This window comes from Balaenoptera acutorostrata, chromosome 20 (assembly GCF_949987535.1).
Source record: "Balaenoptera acutorostrata chromosome 20, mBalAcu1.1, whole genome shotgun sequence".
NCBI classification, from domain to species: Eukaryota; Metazoa; Chordata; class Mammalia; order Artiodactyla; family Balaenopteridae; genus Balaenoptera; species Balaenoptera acutorostrata.
This window is the reverse complement of record NC_080083.1, coordinates 29,018,168-29,031,798: the sequence shown is the minus strand read 5'-3', so window position 1 is coordinate 29,031,798 and position 13,631 is coordinate 29,018,168.

Genomic DNA, 13,631 nt, shown 5'->3' with positions numbered 1-13,631 from the left:
TCCCAATCTCCACTAATACCTGGTAGAGGCCATGAGATGCCTTCAAGGTATCCCCAGATAGGAGTAGAAGCACTTGTGTCTAAATAAGAAACAACAGGTGCAGAGAGCAGCAGTCCACTTAGCAAAATTCCTTGGAGACTTTCTAAGTCTGGTCTCCTGTCTCCCCTTTACTTTTTTTTTCTGGTCTGTAGTGCTTGGCTCTTGATACAGGCTTAGTATCTGCTTTTATCTTTGATATTTGAGGCTCCAACTCAACTTTTCTAGACTGTGGATTAATGACTAATCTCTGGAACCTCAACTATTGCAAATACTCATTAACTGATCTCCCTTCCTTCAGTGTCTTCCTGTCTAATCCAGCATTCCAAAAGGGATCACCTTAATCATCCAAATAATTCCTTTAATAATATTACTCCTCTAGAGATAAACCTCAGGAGCTCTTCCATTGTCTACAGCATAAATACTAAATTATTTTGCCTAGATATTTAGTGAGGAACTATACTCCTTGTTTCCTACCTATCTTTTTAGACTTATCTCTCACCATTCCCCTAGATGAATTCTTTGCCTTAATGTCAATGTAATTTACTTATTTTTAAAGTAAAGTGTACTTTTATTTTTGGCTATCCCACAGTTCAACCACCTCACCTTCTTATCTGGGGGAGAATCCTCCCATTATGTTATTCCTGGTGGGAGACAGGGTCAAATGCACCATCTCTTCCCTCCTTGCTCCCATTGTATGAGCATGGACTTAGCCTTAGCCAATCAGATGCTCCCATCCAAGAGAATGACTACTAAGTGAGTGGTGCAAAGATAGATAAGCATTGGAATTCACTTACAGTGGTGGTGGTGGCATTGGCTGAGTCCTATGGCAGTTGTAGCAGCATCCTGGCTAGATTCTTCTGGCTGAAAGACTATTGCGCTGCTTGCTTCTAGGCTTTGGGGAAGTATGTTTGCTTCCTACCTTTTTCTAAGCCTGGTCCTCCAGCTTTCTGATGATTCTGTAAGCCACTGATGTTATTCCAATACATTTCCATTGTCCTTCTTACAGACAGAGCTAGTTTCTGTTGCTTTAAACCTCAAGAATCCTAACTTATCTATCCCCCAATGTACCTTGTTGTTTTCACAATTATCTCTTTTCTGTGCCTTACTTCTCTCTGCTTTTCCATATCAAGCTCAAATCTTACCTTTCTTCATCATCCTTAACATGTTCTAAGTATATACCCTATGTGCCAGATCCTGGGCTAGGAATACAGAGAAGAATACACAGAGACAAAATATATAGAGCCAAAAAACACAGCCCCTCTGCTCATGTTGATGTCATTCTTAGTGAAAGACAAACATGTAAAGAACAATTAAATTGCCAAAAGATAAAAGCCAGAATGAAGATATGCACTATGTTCATTAGGGCTTGAAGGGAAAAGTTCTTACTTGTGCTAAGCTTCAATAGAGAGGGACTTGTCAGGTGTTGAACTGGAAGAAGGGCAATACAGGCACAGAGCAAGCACATGCATTGATGATGAGGTGTGAAAGAACACGAAATACTGAGCAGTGGCTGAAGTCCAGTGTCTCTACGACACAGGATGTGAGGGAACGGACAGTGGTGGGAAATAAAGCTGGGGGAATGGTACCTATCTGACAAGCTCAATGATGCGAGCTCCATTCTTTAGGCTACAGTGTCCCAACCTTCTGGATCATGCATACCATCAAATTTTTTTGAGTTACTCCCCAAATATATGTGCACCTAATTACAAATCTTATTCAGTATTTTCATGGATTCATATATGAAGTATTGATCATATTAATTTCATATTTAAGTTTAAAAAGTAATGATAAATACAACACTAATGTGGTCTTCCCACATGACAAAGGGTTGTTTTGCTGACCTCAATCTGTTATTAGAAGAGTTTATTACAGGGCAAATAAGGTAAGATAAGGTAATTGTGCAAGCAGAATGGAAAAAGGACTAAAGCAAAACCCTTGAGTTTAAAGGTGTGTAAAATTTACTTGGATTGCTTTAAAAATAAAGAACTGGAGTCCCCAATGAGTTAATGGAACTGAGCAATGTTCATCAATAGCTACTAATATTATAAAAACACAACCAGACATGCAGTGCCCCCAGATGGAGGTATTCAATACTTCACACCACCTAGGAAGTATTCTCAACAAAAATATCACATCCAAATCTGATCAAGGTTTTACATTTCAATGGTAATAAGGAAATTATTATTAATTATTATATAATTGTAAGTAAAGTACATAATAAATTGTAAATTTAATTATTATATAACATTATTATATAAATTAAAGACAATACAGGGGTCAAAGAACATATTAAATGATAGCACAAAGATATAACTAACAAAATACAGACTCTGGGAAACTCTACAGGACAAACAACCCAATTTCTTCAACAAATAAGAAGCAGAGGGGGAAAAGAGTGATAAAGAAAAAAAGAGCTAAGTGATGTATTAGCCAATAGAAATGCAGGAAAGTTACTCAGATTTTGATTCAGAAAATTGTGAGGCAACACGGGAAATTTGAATACTGACTAGATGTTTGGTATAAAAAATATTCTTAATTTTTAAAGAAATAATATTTGTATTTAAAGTTTTAAAAAGTCTTTATTATTTAGAGATAGAAATATTTTCAGATGAAATGATATGGTATCTGGGACTTGCTTCAGAATAATTTGGGGAGAGGATATTCATCAAATAATATTGGCCAGGAGTTGATAATAATTAAAGCTGGTGACAAATCCATGGCAGGTGTTTCATTATATCTTTCTCTTTACTTTTTGAATATGTTTGAAATTTTCTTAATAAAAATATTTTGAATTCAGATTCCTTGGTTTCACTCCCTGTAGATTCTGATGCCATAGATCTAAGGTGGTGCTCAGAAATCTAAACTTTTAACAAGCACCACAGGGAATTTGGAATCAAATGGCCCCTAGACCATAACCAAGAAATTAGTACAGTGACTGGAAGGGAAGAAATCAAGTAGGAGAAATTGGCAGCTTAAAGTGGAGTAGGTGCTCAAGATAAATATCTGCCAATTATATTGGATGATTGTTTACAAATAATTGCCCCAAATCTTAATAGTGTGTGTGTGTAATAATCAGTCAGGGTATGACTACTGGTGCTATTTCCTGATACGGACCTTTTTTTCTGTTAGATTTTTTGAGTCTCCTCATGCTTGCCGCATGAACCAAGGCTAATTCCCTGATTAGATAATCATCCTAGTGAATTCTTTCTTGATAATCACAATGGTAGGAGAGATGTCACCAGGCCTTCCAGGAAGGGAGAGACATCCAGTTGAGACCACTAAATTGGCATCAGCTCCCACTCCACCCCTTCCAGGAGGAAAGGATCTTATAACCCTGGAAAGGGGACAGAGCACAGAGGTGACCCATCCATCCCAGTGCTGTCAGCTCCCATTACTTCTCACACACTCTCCACCCCCCAACCCCCCTTTTTCTTTCCACATTTGAGACTTTTTCAACTGGAAAGCGCTCCAGGTTCTGGGGCTGGGAGTGTACTGAAGACAGAGCTGATTGTGTCATAAGGCAAAATAACTGAAAAGGGGACGATCCCGACATTGCTCTCAGAACATGGGTCCCTCTCCAGCCAGTAACCTGCAGGTGGCCCACCCAGCAAAGTCAACACAAACACTGCTGCTGGCTGGGCCTCCCTGGGATTGTGAACATGCTTTCCATCCAGGCAAAGCTCTGCTGTCCTGCCAGCAACCAAAAAGCCATCTTCCAGAAGAATCTCCTCCTTCTCTAGAGCGGTTCCAGGCTTCAAACCTGTCTGGATCAGCTCATGTCTGGGGTGGTAGGTGGAAGGATCCCCAACACAACTGTGAACTGCAGTGGCCTTGCCTCTCCTGCACCAGCCAGGAAACCTCATCATGCTGCACAGATAAGGTAATGAAACAACAATAGCCAGAGATGGGCACTGTTCATATCCTGATTTTATAGACAAAGACCTTGAAGGTTAAGGTCTCAGTGATTTATCCAAGATCACTCAGCTCAGGGTCGGAGCTAGGATCAAGTAATCTTGCTTCAGGCTTTGTGCATTTAACTCCCTCTGAAGTTCTCTGCTACCTGCCTTGATGCAATCAACTTGCCTTTTATATCCTGTTCTACTCCTGCCAATGTGGCCTGTGTGCATTTCCCTGAATACGTTCCACTTGTACTATATTTCCCTTTTTTTTCACATTTCTTTCTTCCTGAAATGCTTTCTTCCCCTCAACTCCAATTTCACTAACTGAACTCCTGCCCCAGCTTCAAGGCCCATGTCAACGGCACTTCTTCCAAGACACCTTTTAGGATTCATTTCTCCATTTCCATCAATTAGTGACAGGTCCCTTCTTTGCATCTTCATCACCTTCTGCTGATAACATTTTTTGTCACTCACATTTGTTTCCTTTTCTTGTATTTTTCTTATTGTAGCATTATGGCCACGTAGATACTTGCCTTAAGAATCCTGTTACATTGCTACCTCCTTGAGCCCTATGATCATTTATTATTCAACTTTTTATTGCCCCCAGCATTTACAACAGTGCTTTTTATATAGCAGGAGCTTAAAACTCCATTGAATTGAATGTATGCAACTGTGAAAATATATATAACTTAGTTATATATAACTTAGAAATATGTATACATATAAATTAGTTTTCATTTATCCAGATACAATTAAATGTATGGGGGAGGTGAGATGTTGCAAAGGATTAACCTTGGAATTGATTAATCCATACACAATTACAACAAAAACTTCTTAAACAACATTGTAATTTTATCTTTGCTAAATCTATACTTGCATATACTACACACACTGCAAATGGACTTCCATTGTGTTTTGAGTGTCTTGCTCGCACTTCTCTGCTTTACACAGATGAGGAAGTAGAGGCTAGAAGGCAGAGCTACAGAGCAGCCCAGGGACGTTAATATGTTCAGATGCTCACCCCCAACCTTCCTTGCCCTTTTGGGATTCCGGATTGGATTGGGTGTGTGAGGAGGGAGAGGGTTGCCCTCTGGGGAGATTAATAATAAGGTCTGAAGGATGAAGATCAAAGAACAGCTTTGGCTACAGACCACGTAGTTACCGGCAAAGACTCTCTGATCTCCGTGCCCCTCCATGTCCCCTGTAATCTCAAACTGCATTTTGCACCCTTTCCTGGGGTCAGCACCCTTCTCAATTACACTCCACCCTTATTTCTCCTAAGCTACACCTCCTGCAAGACCATATAGGTCTGCTGTTTATCTGCATACAGTTCTGCTGTTCACCTGCCATCAGACAGCACCCCTAAGAAAAGTTTTACATAACTAATGTGAAGCCAATTTTTAGTTAGGATGAAAGTTCAGGGAAAGTTTGTCTAAACTTTTCTTAGAATATCTATTCAAAATGAATTATCGTAATTGGTCTTCTACAGCATTTAACTTCACTAACTAACCAAGTCATAAACCTTATAAAAGTTTGCCTTTTAAATCATCTATTGTATGTTGTCTGGGATTTACTCCAAAATAATCTGGTGGTAAATGGGAGTTGGGGGAGAGTACAAATGAACCAAAACAGACTGTGAGTTGATGATTGTTGAAGCTGGATGATGGGTACCTGGGGGTTCATTATGCCATTTTTCTCTTGCTTTAGTATATGTTTGAAATTTCCCTCGTAACTTTTTTTTCTTTAAAGAAATCTATTTTGTCTTCACATTCTGCCTCTGCACAATTCTAGCGTGGTTAACGTTTCTGTTTTAGAAGATGGGGAATCTGCTACGTCTGCCTTTCTTTTTGTCCCAACTTGTCTTCTTTACCTGACCTAGCTGGTGAAACAGGGGTCTGTCTGCTTGGTGAATATCAAATACTATCCACCGTGTGGCCCAGTAACTTTGCGTGTTGCCAGTCTGAGTGCTCAGACCCCTTTCGTAACCATTTAAAAATATGTCATGGTAGCAGCAGTTCCAAGTTCAAGGGTTGTATTTTTACCGAGAACTGCAAATACTGCCGCTGAGCTGCAAATAGAAACTAGGATGGTGGCTTGTTTGTAAAAGTCACCGTGTTCTTTTTCTCTTTCCTCATTCCTTCTCTCTCTCTCTTCTTTTTCCTCTATTGGGAAAACATCTATTGATGGGAATTACCAAGTCAAGGATTCAGGAATTTTCTGGTGTTAAATATTTCCAGGATATGAATAAGCAAACCTGTTTGGACTGCTGTGAAAGGCACGGTAAATCAGCACCCTGTGTCCCCGTTTTGGGAGAATTAAACTCTGTTATTGGTCTGGGGTGAAAGCAAGCTAAAAACTCAAATGCGAGACCCTGTATGAAAGGTGACGTTCAGGTTGTACTTCACAGGTGTTTTGGCACCAGCGAGTCAAACAGGGCATTTCTTAAATCCACTTGATCCACAGCAGACTTCGTCCTGCACAAACCACATCCAAATATTATTCCACCCAGTGGGCAAGTCCCTGCAACCTGTCACAGGCAGGCGTCCCTTGAAAGCTGCTCTCGGGAGCTTCTCCTGAGATGCTGCCTTTCTTTACAGCTTGTCTGATTCCATGAGGCCAGAGACTCCTTGAACCACCAAAAAAGGCAAACTGAAAAAAATAGAGCAGTCTGACTGGTTAGAAACCTGGGTTGTGGAGGAATATGGCCAAAGAGGCTGGATTTACGACTAACAATCACCCGTCTCATTTTGCACAGGAAAGACATTTCTCTAATCCACCTGTTCAATTATTTATCATGCTATGTGTTACCTCTTAATTGTCGCTTGGGCAAAGACTTTATGTTGTAAGGTGACACCCTAGTATTTTTTAATGACCTTAGGCAGAGTGATTGACACTGGATCCTGGAGTCAGATGTTCCTAGTGACGCAACTTGTTCTCTCAGTAGCAGGAAACCTTCCTGCCATGATTAAGTTAGAACTGTGAAAGCGCTAAAATGTGTTGTCAGCCCTCCTCTGATGCAAACACTTTATTATAGAGTCTAGTTGCAGAGGAGTGAAGCAACACATATCTTGCCTCCAAATGTCCCTTTTCTCTCTGGACTAGCCATTCTCTGTAGAAAAGCAATGTGTGCCGGACCTTGAAATACCAGTGATCACCGTCAAGCCTTTCCCAAACGTACAGTTTTTCTGGCTCTACCCCTTCCCTCTTTTCTATTTCTTTTTCTGGGTTCATACGACAATGTGATCACAACTGATTTATGTCTGGCAAGCTGCCAGTCTCTGAACTCTCATTAACTACCCTAGTCAAGCAAAACAAAAAGCCATCCATTCTGTATTTGAACTTGAAATGGAAAATCATCTGTGTTTGCTTTTCTCGATAGGAGGCTGAGATGGAGCAAAAGTGTAAGTCTATTTTTTTTGGACGTGGCCTACACTTCCTGATGAAAATGCTTGAGAACCCGAGAGCTCTGAGTGTCAGATCCACTGTGACTCAATGCTGGATGGTCCCCATTAAAACAGCACAAAGGGCTTTCTCAGCAGCCCTGCCTGGGTTATCTCTACTACCATTCAAGTTTCCTAGGTAAAGAGTATTTTTTAGGATATCGTTGCCTCCTGAGTGAATATTCTGAATTGTTACTGATTCATTAATTTACTAACGTTGTACCACAAGTAATGCAATGAGACCAAACACACATAAGGCTATGTCCTATAAACATCTGTGATTAACTTAGAAAGGAAGGGGAAACCAATAGTCTATGTTGTACTCTCATTACTGTTACACTCAAGATTCTTATGTGTATTCATTCCAGATTACCACAGACATTGTGTTCCCATTCTATCGTGATACCAGAGGTACTGGAATCCAAATATATGAGGTTGACACATAGAATGGGAAGTTGACCCTATAGGCTTTTACTCTTTTTGTAAGATTATACCTGAATACCTGAGCCAGACTTTATTCAATCACAAAACATTTCTTTTCACTTCTTAAATTTCCAATACCTCGATGTGAGTGCTCAGAAATATTAAGCAAATGAGTGAACGAGTGAATGAGTAACCATAGAGGAACCTCATCTTGAAAGGGAGCTGGTGTGAGTCAGCAATTCCCTAACATTGTTGCATACCAGACTCAATAAGTGCTTTATTTGTATTTGTGGTATTTCTCCAAGTACCACTTTATTTTCCCCCTCATTCTATATCCTTTTAATTATTGCTCATTATAATAATTCAAACAATATAGAGGAGTCTGAAGAAAAATTTCTTCTTTTTCCCTGAAGTAACACCCCAGTGGTATACCCACACTTAATGACACACCATGTGTTCTTCTATAATTTTTCTTTGTTTAAATGTGCTCAAATACACTTCCAGTTTATTTTATAAGAATGGTATTGGATGATAAATATTAGCTGAAAACTTGCTTTTTCACATAGTATATCATAGACATCCTTCCAAATTAACATTTGTACATACCAGTGTGCCTTATTCATTTTATTAGCTACATGGTATGCATAATATAGAGGCACCATAGTTCATGCAAAGGTTGTTTTGGTGCATGTGTGTGCACAAGCTAGCAATGCAGAAATAAATACTCATGTAGTTCTATTACATCTATAACTATCATACATTTCCAAAAGTGGGATAAAGAGCATACACATTTAAGTTTTAATAAAATATGGCCATATTATCTGATTCTTCACCCTTACCAATACTTGTATTTATTAATCCTCTACTTTATTATAAATCTATTGAGAAATAAAATGGTATCATATTGTGGTTATTAATTTACATTTCCTGGGACAGTTTGTTTTTAAATACAGATTCTGGGTCTCACTTTGAATCTACTGAACCAGAATCTCTGGGGTCAGGACCTGTGAATCCTGGTCTTTGTAGAGCTGCTAGGTGGATCTGATGCAGTTAGTGCATGGACAGGCATTTAGGAACCACTGATCAAAATGATCTCTTGGATGAGACATAAACTTCTATTATTTAAAAACAAAACAAAACAAAACAAAATCCTCAAAAGCAATAAGATCTGGTTAGTAAAATTTGTGTGTTGCATAATCATGTTATATTTTCTATATGACTTAAAACTATACACTTATTTTATTTATTTTATTTTTTTACATCTTTATTGGAGCATAATAGCTTTACAATGGTGTGTATACACTTATTTTATATGTTGATACAAATCTCAGCTTACCACCTTAACTTTTTAAAAATGTCTGTGTCCAGTCAGAAAGAACAGTAAAGCACAGCAGTAGGCATAACCCATTTTAAGACTTTTGAAACATCCTTAGCTGCATGGCCAAGGGGCATAGACCCCTAAGGGTGGGCATCCTATAGGAACCTCAGGGCCCAGGGACAAGATGGAATTGAACGACAAAGACCTGGATCTGTTTGTGAGTTTTATTTCTGTCAGGTATGACCTGTTGGATCACAAGCAAACCATTTCACCTCTCCAAGCCCCCATTTCCTCATCTAAAAATGAGAATAATATTTCATACAGCTTCTGGAAGGAGTTAGCGAGGTGATGCAAGTGAAAATGCTATGTCTACATCTAAGCACCATGTAAATGCTAACCGGCCCTCTATCAGATAGCATGATAGCTTTAAGGTTTTTCTGAGATATATAAATTTGGATAAGGATATGCTGAACATAAGGAACTTCTGATTAAGAAAACAAAACATTGATATGTACATGGATTTGGAGGGGGTGGGTTCCTGACAGATATGGCCTAATACAAATTCCTGTGTCAACTTGTTTTCTCTCAGTGTTTGCAGTTTCACTCCTGGAGTAAACTGCTGTTTTTCTACTAATGTCCTATTTAAACTGACTTTCTTGCAGCTTCTGTAATTTTAAATGTCATAAAAACTCACTCAAATCACACGTCAGCTAAGCTTTAAAATTAGTTTTAAGATAGATAAAAGTACTACCTAATATGTTGAGTACCAGTCTTTGACATAAAGTGCTTTATACCAATTAACTCAATTAATACTACAACCCTATGAGGCATACCATTATTATTCCCATTTTGTTGGTGAGGAAACTGAGGCATGGAGAAGTTGACTTGTGCAGAGATACACAGTGAGAAAGCCGAATTTCAAGGCCAGGTGCTTCATCTCTAGAGTTCATGGCTTTAACCACAGTGTTACACTGTCTTCAGGGAAGATAGGTATTGATATCATGAGAAGGAAGAAGATTTTAGTTATGATAATATTTTTTATTCATGATCCCCATAGAACTCATAGATTGAAGTAAAGTGTTTCTGCTCCTTTAGAACCTGAATGTTTGATTCTCTGGTGATAAGTTTGAGCCCTGGGGATATTGGAGTTATTGAGCCTCTTTGCTTGGACAGAATTTTGCAATTGATAAATCCCCGTAACAAGTTCTTTCATTTTTGCCTTTCGATGATCCAGTGAGGCAGAGAGACTGAAGGCCGGCTCTATCCATGACTGTTCAGCATTCACTCATGGTGTTCCCTCTGGGAGTATCCTTTATTGCTCCTTCTTACTCCCTGCACCTGGCTAACTCTTCTAATAGTCTTACTCTCGTCAAGTCACTGCCTTAAGGAAGCCTTCTTTGGTTCCCCCTAAAGTGTACGTTTTTCTGCTATGCACTGTTGTACCCTGCCTCCAGTTTCAGGCTGAGGCTGGCTGTTATTCTGAGTCTTGAGATTTCCATACAGGAAACTCAAGGAGGCTGGGAATGAAAGCACCAGCTTTGGTGGCAGATGAAGCTGGGTTCCTGAGATGGTCCCAGGTTCGCTAATAAGAGTGTGTAGATATTTGGAAAATGCTGCAAATTAGAAGAAGACCAGGCTTCTGGTGGCAGATGGTTCAGAGGTCGTCTGCATTTTCAGTCCTAGCTTCTCAAAACTGTTGACTTGGTCTTTAGCGTTAGCTTAGACTCTTGACCCTGTGTTGCTCAGCTTCTGCTGGGATGTTTGTTCAAGAATCAGGTATTGAAAGGTTACCATGTACCTGGGAGTACAGGCATTGCGGTTAAGTAGTAGATCCTACTCTACTAGCCGTGGGATCTCAATTACTTGGCTTAATCTGTCTCTCAGTTTCCTCATCTGTAAAATACAGATAATATTAGGATCTACTTCATCAAGTGAGAGCATCCATTCAAACAAAGCTCAGACAGTAATGTTTAGAGTACAGTAAGTGCTTGGTAAATGTTGTTGTTCACATTATGAGTTAAACTCCCAGTCTCTAGTCTGGGAGCTCCTGGTCTCAGAGCACTTCCCTAAGAATTTATTTCTTGCTGCTTTGCTTTTTCAAAGCCCAAATCTAAATCTTATATTTCCACTCTAATCTCTTCTCCCATTTTCTAGCCTGCTCTGCCCTATCATGTCCCAAGTTCTGGTGGGGTATCGCCTCTCTGAAATGTATACTTAAAAGTGAATGTTATAACCACTGGAATGACTAAAATGGAATAGATGGAAAATGAAAAAATTGATGGAGATGTTATGCATCCAGAACTCTCTTATAGTGCCGATAGGAGAATAAATTGATTCAAATATTTTTGAAAACTGGCAGTAAAGCTGAACACATTACCCATCCTTTATTTAATTCAGGGATTCCACTCCTAGGTCTTTCTCAACCTAGAAGTTGTGTATGTATGTAAACTAAAAATCATGTAGAAGAAATTTCATAATAGCACAATATTAGTTATCCCTTGCTGAATAACAAATTACTCCAAAACTTAGCAACTTATAACAACAAACATTTATTATCTCAGTTTCTGTGGGTCAGGAATTTGCGGCTTAGCTGGATGAAGGGCCAATTCACCCATTAGGCACAGTACGTGCAGTGCCTGGAGCTCACTGTGCTTGTCAGTACAAATTCCTTCTTGCAATAAATGAAAATCGTCTTTTTTTTTTTTTTCCTTAGTGGAGGAAAGGGCCCATGAGACACGAGTGCCAAGATTCCACTAAAGTCATATAATCACATAATGCAGCACTGGTTGAGGGTCTCTCGTGAGGTTTTGGTCAAGCTGTCTTCTGGGGACACAGATCCACCTCCAAGTTCATTCGGATAGTTGCTGGCAGGTCTCAGCTCTTCTCCAGCTGTTGGCTGGAGGTCTCTGTGCCTCCCCACATGGGCCTCTCCATGGTGGCCTGAGTGTCCCCACAACATGGCAGATGGCTTCCCCCAAAGAAAGGAGGGAGAGAGAGGCGCCAAGGTGAAAGGCTCAGTGTCTTTATAGCCCAGTGTTAGAAGTGACATAACATCACTTCTGCCATCGGTCACACAAACCAACCTGAGACAATGTAGGAGGTATGTGAATATCAGGAGGCAGGCATCTTTGGGGACCTCTGGGAGCCTGGCTACCTCAAGTACTATTTTTAATAGTTAGAAACTAGAAACTATCCAAATGCCTATCAAAAGCAGAAAGGATAAGTAAATGATGGTGTATTCATACAGTGGAATTCTACACAGCGATGAGAATAAACGCTTTAGAATGACATGCAACAATATGGATGTACCTCATAAACATAATATTGCACAGAAGCCAGGCACAAAGAGTACACACCCCACAATTCCATTTATATAGGGTTAAAAATCAGGCAAGACTACTCATGTGTTAGAGTGAGGATATCCTCCTGGAGAGATAATGACTGGAAGAGGATTCAAGGGGGACTTTTGAGGGGCCAGCAATATTTGGTTTTTTCATCTGGTTCCACAGGTTTGTGTGTGTGTGTGTGTGTGTGTGTGTGAAATTCATTCAGCTGTACGTTTTTCTCTATGTATATTATACTTTAAAAAGAGTTTTCTGAAAATAGGTATTAGAACACCTTTTTTGGTCTCCTTTTCCTATCATTCTGGAAATATCTGTCACAGCTAAGCATAAACCTGCAATAACTATAATCTCTGGTCAGCAAATTGGTCTGACTCAAGGCCTCACCAGCTGTGAAACCTTGATTGGATAAACCACTTACCCTCTCAGAACTATAGTTTGCTTACCTGAGAGCAGGGTAGACATGCACTTATAGCCTCAAAGTGTGGTGGAGAATATTGAGTAATATCAGATACATTTGAGCCCCATCATGTACAGGGTCAAAGAGTAATGTAAAAAATCGAGTGTAAACAAATTACCTTTGAAAATTACTTAGATAAGCCTTAAGATGCCCTTGAGGCTCAAAAACCAGGAACAAGGAATTCACTTTTTTTGCTTCTCTTTAGATTCCTGCTCTGGTTTTCCTTTCTGTGGGGCAGCCTCAGATGAGATTGGCTGGAATGGGGATGGGAGGAGGGGAAGTGGGGGGGGGATTTCTCGCTCTCCTGATCTCTTTTTTATTAAGGACACATAATTGAATTTCTGTATTAAATATACCTTTACAATGACTCCAATTATGTGAAAGCACCAAGAATTATAACAATATTAAGAAAATGTAAGTTATTATTCATATTTGGAACAGGTGTTTTCCCCAGATTATTTTGGTCTAGAGAGCCTTCGTGGATAATGTCAAGGTTAAACAAGTGACTAATTAAAGCCATTTAACCAAAAGATGGTGCTGCTCGATGCTTGATGGCATGTTGGGACAATAAGTAGAGAAAGAAGCTGAGGTCAACATTAGATAGAAAAATAACAATTTTGCAAGAGTGTAGTACTTTATTGATGACAAAATTTAAATCATTTCTTTAAAACTAAGCTTATTTTAAAGATGAGGCTTAACTTCTCAAGATCA